This window comes from Haemaphysalis longicornis, unplaced genomic scaffold (assembly GCF_048455015.1).
Source record: "Haemaphysalis longicornis isolate Haplotype H1 unplaced genomic scaffold, Haemaphysalis longicornis Haplotype H1 scaffold_1, whole genome shotgun sequence".
NCBI classification, from domain to species: Eukaryota; Metazoa; Arthropoda; class Arachnida; order Ixodida; family Ixodidae; genus Haemaphysalis; species Haemaphysalis longicornis.
This window is the reverse complement of record NW_027526203.1, coordinates 116,820,780-116,829,952: the sequence shown is the minus strand read 5'-3', so window position 1 is coordinate 116,829,952 and position 9,173 is coordinate 116,820,780. Positions and strand designations below refer to the sequence as shown.

General features: G+C 44.7%; 1 long non-coding RNA gene across 1 annotated transcript; it reads right to left on the bottom strand.

Annotated features, from left to right (window-relative positions):
* Positions 1-5,909: 5,909 nt before the first annotated feature.
* Positions 5,910-8,593, bottom strand: LOC144179497 (uncharacterized). Its single transcript, XR_013324260.1, has 2 exons — positions 8,480-8,593; positions 5,910-7,263 (listed from the first exon to the last, which is right to left on the bottom strand). It is a non-coding gene; the product is annotated as an uncharacterized LOC144179497 (long non-coding RNA).
* Positions 8,594-9,173: the final 580 nt, after the last annotated feature.

Genomic DNA, 9,173 nt, shown 5'->3' with positions numbered 1-9,173 from the left:
CTGTGTAGTCGTTTCTTTGTTGTCCCGTCTGTACACCGCTATTTTAACATGTTTCACACGCCTGCCCCCCCCCCCCCTGTATGCGTCAGCTGATTGTTTTCGCAATCTATTGAGGTGATCCTTACAACCACTTGCTTTTCTAGCGAATGGAAGTTCGAACTTGACAACGCTTCCAAGAAATGCATGTAAATGGAAATCGTATTTGTGACTGCACTTTATGCTAAACAAACATGCTTTCTGTGTCTGTTCCTGTGCCTGTCTACGAGGCCCCTGAAGCGCGTGTGTCAACTTTTTTCTCCAGTTGAAATGCTTTTAGGTAGTGGCCCTTGCATTAGCTTAGATTCCATAACCGTGAAATACCCAAGCCTAATATTACTAAGGTATGTGCATCAAGAAACTCTCTCAAGAGATTTTCCGTTTTTCTAGGTATGCTTAGAAGATTTGTCATTGATTGTATGCTTGGGGACGTCACACAAGGTACATGATTAATGTTGTCAGGTTACATTAGGTCGCAATAATTCTATTTAATAGCAGCTTAAACAAAATCTCGACAAAAGCAAACCAGAGACTAGAAGATATCATGTAGAACGTGCATTTCCCTCTGGGTTTGTGGAACTATAGCTTTCAGTACTTCCAACTACACAGAAAGTAGTGCAAGTGTTCATTAGTCGCTGCAGGGCTCTTTACCTTTTAAAATTTCATGCCCCCTCTCCCAGAATAAAGAAAGAGGAAAATTGTGTGAGGAACTATTTCCAGCAAAGCTATGGCAGGTTTAAAGCCAATAAACAGACAGGGTTAAAAGCCAAAAAACCTTTTTGAAGAAAAAACAATTTCATGATAAAAACCTAAGCACTGGAGAAGAGGAGAAGAACGAAATAAATACAAGCAGAGGCAGCATAAAAGAGCAAAAAATGAACAAAGCAAATGCAATTCTACGAGGCAAATAGTCACGAAAGCTTCCACGAAGGAGCAGACACTTCAGGAGAAATTTTAAAAAATTAGAAATTATGTACCCTATTTACATTATCTACACAGAAAATCAGACATATTTCAGTGGTTTTAGACAAGATGGAGCTGAAGTAGCCAAATCAGTTCTTGCCTTGAAGAAGCAGATTGCAGTGATTAAGAGAGAAAAAGTCACAGGTGCTGTAGGGGTGTTACCAGCATGCAGTATCCTTCGTTTGCCCATTTTGTCATTTTGCCTGCTTCTTTTATGCCTATCTTTTTTTCGCCCATGGTGCTGTCTTTGTACTGGCCATTTCCACGCCATGTTTTTTTTTTCTCCCGAATTTTTTATCCTTTATTTTATGCCGGTCCTTTCCTTTCCTTTCAAGTTTTCTGTTCCCATTTCCCCATGTAGCACAGCCAGCTGGACAGTTCTTCTTCTCCTTTCCTTGGTTAACCTCCCTAGCTTTCTTCTACAGTTTCTTCCTTTCACTGAAGTCGCACATTAGGTCATCTTAGCCTTGCTCTTACCATCACAAACTTCCCTAGAGGTCTTGTGGTATTACTCTTGGCGAAATAAAATTTATTGGATAAGAATTGCTTGTACATATGAACCTCTTGCTTTTTCTGTGTTTATTTTTGCTTCTGATACACGGACTGATGGCATTGCGATGACCCGTTATTTTTGATGAAAATAAGAATGCTGAGCACCACAATCTGAATGAGCTATAGCCAGAACTTTCATAATCAGCTACAGCATTACTGGAACTCAGCTTCGGTAATGCAACTTCGTCATCATCCTTCTTGCTGTGGGCACGCTGGAATGGAAGCGTGGAAATTCTACAAGGTCCGGTGTGGCACCTTTGTGGCCACCGATTTGATGTTGCCATAAATGAGAAGGCTGTGCTACACATATCGAATTCCTTCGTTCTATCGCGTATCGCATTCGCATATCGCATTCCTTCCTTTTATCTAGTCTATACAGCTGAAGAACGTCTCCAGATGGCCCTGGCTGAACCGATACGTGCAGATGTAACTGTCGCAAATAATAAAATTGAGAGTTCAATTTATTGTCGGCTTTCTTAATGACTGCCATATGCAATGCACATTAAGTGTCTGAATACTCTATATTAGCGATTGATAGTCTCATGCTAGGCAGTCTGATTCACCTGCTATAGTTATGTTTGGCAGCTGTTTCAAAATTAACCACTGATTGAACTAATGAGCAGCAATAACAATTTTTAGGTGCACTCAAATTAATTTACTTTTCAAGGGAGACGTATATCCTTCGTCGACTTCGCCTTGCACAAAATACATGACGGTCCCATCGCGACCCAAGAAAGCGCGTATGTGTGTTACCTCAACATGCTTCCTAGGCGGTTTCTGTTGACAGACAGATTTCCGGCCGAACCCGCAGGCATTTCAGGCGAAGGCACCCGGGGAAGGACAGAATAATTTTTCTTAACGCCCCACCACACGGGTGCCCATCTGACATGAATGAAGTTCACTCCTCCCCCACCTCTTCTGTGCAGGTATATACATGGGCCATATGAGAGCAGACGTGCAAGTATACGTAAATAAACAACGTCGCTGATCCGCCGAATTTAAGAAATGTGTCATGCAAAGCATCAAATATATTCTCGAAAATTTCAGATTGCGTGTTTCAGCGATCGAAGGAGCATGCACCAATCGCACACACCCATACAGGAGATTTCTGCACCTACATTCGGGATTACCTTTCGGCTTCGCCTTGTCCTCCTCTAGAAAACCACCTTATCGTGCAAATAAAGTTACCATTATTATTATTAGTTGGCGGTTGTTTTATCTCTGACTCAAGTAAAACACCGTTCAGTGAAAGTATAACATCATCCGTAAACAAGAGCCTAGTTATACGCTAGGCATGGTAAAATGGTTCGTACATTTGTTTGTTTTTAATTTACGAATCATATACGATTAAAAGGAGCCGATCTGCCCAGACATGTTTCGCGTAACATGATATGACCGGCTGACGGCGAGTTCAAATCGGCAGCAGCCACTACGGACATGTAGAGAAGGCGTCCTTGAAGATAGGCGGCGGCGGCTTTATTCCGTATCGTCGGCAGTCTTCGCAAGCTTGTCTTCGCAAGCAACGAAGTGACACAGCAGACACTAAGGCGTGTTAGAGTGAACCTTTGTAAATTAGGCCCACACGACTGACGCTTCTCACAATATACCAAAACTGAATTTGGCGCCTCAGCCCGACGTCTTCTTTTTGCTTATACTTTCATTTATTTTTGTTCGTCAAGCATGAATACTTCAGGAAAACTAATAAAAAGCATACAAACTCGTAAAGAAACTCAGTTATTGCCGTAAAAGGTGCCTAATTTTAGCTTAGGGCCCTAAATTTGTGCCTCATTTTCAAGAAAAATTGTTATCCATATCTTCAACTACTGATCTGGCAACTACAGCGTGGCATCATGGCGGCATTCATGTTTAGACACATTTTTGAGCCAGCTTTACCCGCCTTTAACAGCGCGAGGTCGCGAGCGACCTCGCCAGGGCTCGCAAGCTTGGACGTTCCCTGTCTTCCCTATAGGCGGCGTAAAAATCGACGCCCCACGTGACCAACCTTGACCAACCTAAAGCGCTGTTTTCGACCATCAAGCCCACCAGACGGCGCAGGCAAAATGTTACTTTTGGTATAGAATACAAAACATTCATTCCGTGACTCAAAGAGCCCACACAGTTCGCTTACAATGTGTTATTTAAAAATACTATTAACAAGTTCCGCATCAAACATCTGTTGAGCAAAAATGTACGCAACTTTTTACGAACAGCCGACTGGTGCACCACCTTGTTTCTGAATTCGCAACCACAAAGCCGCCAATTCAAATTGAAACCGCTGCAACGGCCGACCGTTTCAATGTGCGCGGAGCACCGGTTTCGTGACTGTTATTGCTGTTATGTGCTTTTGCGTCCATCAGTTGTTGAGAGGACTGGCAAAACACGAGAATTGAGTGCTTGTGGAATGACAAATGTGGGAAATTCCGCATCGGAAGGCAGCTGTCGAGGCCAGAATATTCGATTCTTCAAACAGAAGGTGAGTGTTATGCACTCCGCTAGAAAGACGGTGCAAAGGAAACCGTTGTCGCCGTCAATACTTCATTTGTGCCCTTCGTTCGAAATCTTAGCGCAAGTGAACGAGTTGTTATGGCAAAAAAAAATGTTGTCACGAAAGCGACGTACAATTGCAGCGATCGAAATGAAATGATGTCCTGGCCTCTGTAAACTTGCGGATGTCAATAAACGATTTGTTCTCACTTGCTGCTCACTGTGGTCTGTGCCAGTCGAGGCCATCTGGTCACCTGGCGTAACATCACTTCACTAGCGCGGCGCAAGTAAACACGCGACCAGCGTGCCAGCCAGGAGCCAGCAGGAGCAGCCACGGCCGGACTCGACGCCCCTTTCGCGCGCGGGAGGAGGAGAGTCGAGTCCGGCCGTGGAGCAGCGAGCCGGCGGCCATAGAGTTTCATACTAATGAAACTAGAGGGGACACTGGCGCTGCAATCGTTCAACCCCCATGGAGCTGATTGTGTGACGTAGACTCGTGATTTTCGAACTTGGCTTAACTTGAGGCTTGGCGATTGTTATATGTACTAGGCTTCGTACTTTTCCGCTCCGTCAGTTTCGGTTTCGGCGTCGAAAGCGTCGGTGGGTCATTCCGGGGCAGAATTGCTGTTGGCGTTCGATTCCAGCGGCTGCAGTGCGCAAATACTGCACGGCTGGAATGAATTAATGGATACGGGAAGCACTCCGCGCCGGGTAGTGCGTTCCATCCTAGCCACGTTCATGACTACGCTTGCGATTATAACACGAGCACGGTAGCGGCGAAGACAAATAAAAATCTTTTATCAGCAGTAAGTATGTGTGCACAGCCGGTGATTTTTTTTTTTTTAATGTTGCGGGAGCGTCCACCAGCGGGTGGGCCGGCACCTTATCGTGGGAGAAAGCGGCGAAACAAGTGAGGGTAGGCCGCTTGCATAGGACGATTCCGCCAGTGCAACCGTCGTCTGCTAGGCTGTTCCCGCAAGCACAACACAGCCGACACAGTCCCTTTCCGTTGCTAATCAGCTGCGTGTATTCACCGGTGTAACCAAGGCTCACGCGCAATCGCTGTGACCGCCCGCAACCATGGACGCATATGGGGTGTTTGAAGCTGAAGGTAAAAACAATCTAATGAAATGAACATATGCAGTGCAGTATCAGACAGGGGAAGAAAATGTACCTCTGCAACGGTAGAATGGCTTTACCTATTGCAACAGAACGTGGCCAAATGATTGCCTGGGGCCTACCAGTACTTTTGGGCCATAAACTATGGCTTACATAGCTATGTACTGGTGAAGCCATATGAGGCGATCACCGGCATGCATGCTTGCTATTCAATGAAGTCGCTGTGAGTCTACATTTGTCACAGTGTTCCCCATCCAGTGGCAGGTGTTGCTGTAGCAACTGTTTGCGTTAGTGGAACCCTGGCTCAGCGCCTGGAGACAGGCATATTGAGCACAGAGAAAAAGTTGGTGACTGCACTAGGCGAGTACTGTGTGAATTTATTGTGCCAACAGCAAAGTGCAGAATTCAGTTTTACTCATTTATAAAAAAAAAGCCCTCACCACAGTCATACTCTAACACTAATAAAAAAAGCACAGCATTGCTTAATACATCAAAAGCAAGAGTGCAAGCTTACCTTGAGGAAGTTGTTTTGAACTTTTGAAGGCTGGTAAACAGCAAACATGCAAACTATGCAGCGAAAATGAGTGAAGGAATAAGCATGTCGCATCAATGTATTTATTGGCCCATCCAAGAGCCAGCATTGCTTAATACAGCAAAAGCAAGAGTGCAAGCTTACCTTGAGGAAGTTGTTTTAAAATTTTGAAGGCTGGTGAACAGCAAACTATGCAGTGAAAATGAGTGAAGGCATAAGCATGTCGCATCAATGTATTTATTGTCCCATCCAAGAGCCACAGTGAACATATTGGTACCAGGATTTAGTTTGTAGCTACCTACCAGCATTGCCATTTTCGCAACCAGCATACTGATGTACGCAGGCTGCTTTATGCAGGAATCAACAAAATGGTTACTGTAAGTGGCGAACAAATGCGACGTTAGGTTATGGTAAAAAGATTGCATGAAAGGAACCCTAGAAAAGCTTATAGCTGTAGAGCAGAAGTGTTTCGATCAGCATCTGCCAGCACATTAGAAGCAGGGCAACAATATCTGATCAACGAACAAAACAAGGGTCTTAAAACAGCGTACACTCGGCATGACAATATACAGCCACAGTGAACAGCAGTGGGTGGATACAATCTGCAACATGATAACAGCCAGAAGTAGGTGAGGCAGCCTTCTACCCCACTGATCAGAACCTTTTGAGCCATACTGACAGTGCAAGATGGGAAAGGGCAGCTTAACATTTTTCAATCCATTGTTTGGGCAGACATCAATGGTGCATAAACAAAACACTGCAGCCACAACGTATAATGTAAGTTTTAACTGACATTCACATGGTGAAAGCTGATCCCCTACGTCACACCTTCATGAATATGTTGCTGGAGGAGGTGGCGGCGCCACAAAAAGTTTGTGAAAGGTGCACAATAGAACCTGGCTTCAATAGAGATTTACATGGGCAGTCAGGACGTGCCAGCTCTCTCACAGTCATTGGCACCACACACAGTCCTCCTCAGCAGGGTCCCTCAAGTGAATACCACTTTGGAACACAGTGGGCTAAAATACCACGCAGAATACTTCCACTTCATTCTTTCAGTTCAATAAGCACGTACACAAGTCTTCAAATGGCTGCTCATAGTAGTTAAATGAAGTTGGTTTCATGCTGTGCCAAGGCTATCGCAAATGAAGCCACTGCTATAAGTCACATTTATGCATACAATGGATGGTTTCGAACAACTAATTTTCTTGCACCCGAGAAAAATAGTTTGAATCTTGAGTGCCTAACAAGCAAGATTCAAAGAACATCTTCCATGCACTACAAGGCACTTTCCTCACCACTTGTTTTTCTCTTTATTGTGCAGCTGAATGTACAGGATTGTTTTTACTATTTACATATCGTAGGCTGCAATCAACCTCTCCCCAAGCCCTTTTGCTTTTTCAACGGTGGCCCTTGCTAGAATTTTTGTGTTTTTGGCAGCTTGGCGGCATGCCTGCCTTGTCTTGCGCTGCTGATGATCCATCCAATGATCCTGACTTGGAAACTGGTTGCATGCCTGGTGCAGCTTCTTGTGTTGCCTGCTGGTCTGCTCCTTGCACTGCTGACACAGCTGGGACCTGTATCGAAATGGATGGCATCATTGAAGGTTTTGCAAGGCTTTTGTACAGATATTTAGAGCACAAGTATGTACTCTTAAAATCCAGCACACTAGCATGCTTATTTACAAAAAGGGTTCCAGCAACATAACATATTCAATGACTCTGGCTTTCTCATAAAAACACACAGTTACGATCAGCTGCGCGCTGCCGTGTTGACACTGAAGTCATTACTTAAACCAAAGAGAAGGCACATACAATGAACTCACAGGACGCCAACAATGTTTTCAGAGGTCGTGCTTTAACAAGACATGACTTTAGCAGTTGGTATATTCAAGACTGAACAGCCACACAAAATGAGTAAATGTTTTGAACTTATTGTGAAACAGCTACGGAACAACGAACGCATGAAGGCAGCTTGTGTATTATGGAAATGGTACCCCAGAGGCACTATTTAGTTGCTATCTAGGCAAGAACCGTCTGATCAGCAACATTTACGCTGTTTGACACCTTCGCACGTAATTTCAAACTGTTCCTGCGCTTCGGCACGCTTGTATAGAGGCACTGGAAAAAATAAGAGAGCCTTCAATTTCACACGCGTACCTGGTTATATCTGGGCGTGAGACCTCGGTTAGACAGGTGATGATTGGTACTTGTGGGCGTGTAATGTACACACACGGTGCTTAGATATATCAGTGAGCGTTATTGGTCATCTAATAGAAACATTCTACACGGGAATTTTCACAAAATTAGGAACTCCCGTAAAATGCAGCCCACTGCTCCAGAACGCCCTGCATGCCTGCCGCTCTTAGCAAGACGAGGCCGTCTTCTGGAAGGTTAACACGAATGAAGTACGAGAATTTTTTCGCTGTGTGGCCTGATAAGATACCCTGTTTCCTACGTTTGTCGCTCTCAACATATAAAATTAACATTTGCTCACAGAAACAGCTCTACAGTGCGTCAAGACATCAAGAATACACGAATAGTACAACAAAGAAAGAACCCGATTAACCATCCGGTCAATAAAACATCGTCTGCGTGTTAGCGACGAACAGAGGTGATATGGTCGAGTTCCGTGGTCGAGTTGGCCGTTATGGCTTGTTTAAGGCACCAAAGCAAACGGTCAGCTGTTACTCAGCGTCCTTTCACGATTTTGTCAGCATGCCGACCGCACGTCGGGTAAGGCGACAACAGTTACACTTATGAGTGGAAATGAACAACAACCGTGTATACTTACCTGGGGTTATATGACGCGTCGCTCCGCTACTCGTAGTCTTCCAGAACGAAATTTAACGCTGTACAGCGGCCCTTCAGCAGACACATGCCACCGCCGACTCGCAAGCAAAAAAAAAAAAAAAACGAAAAAAAATACGCTTCGCCGCCGAATCGCCGGCTCCGCTAAACTCAGCCGCGTATGCCGTTCACAAATCACTTCCCCTCTTATAAAAGAGTACTTCTAAACCTTAATTAAAACTTAACGTATAGTACAAGTTGTTTATGCGACTAATAATTTATACTGTAATAAACATTACTTGTAGCTTTTCAATTTAAAAAAAATATTTCGAGTCAAGTCAAGATGTTGGCATAGTCAAGCCAAGTTCGAAAATCACACGTCTATTTGGCATGGCCGCCCTCATGGGGGTTGAAGCAGACGATCAACGGCTCGCATAGACACTAGCGCCAGTGTCCCCTCTAGTGTATATTAGTATGAAACTCTATGCCGGCGGCCGCCGTGCGAGGGCAGCCATGTTATTAAGGAGCTCAAGCGGCCTGTGCAAAAAGCATCCGCCATGTTTACAAAGCCGTGTTTACAGCGCCATCAAGCGGGCGTACTGGGTAGTTCACGACGCCGCCACTACGCTTTTTCTGGCACTACAGGCAAAGCTAGACCTTTGCTTCTCTAAAATCCTCCCTGTTCTGTGACCTCGCGC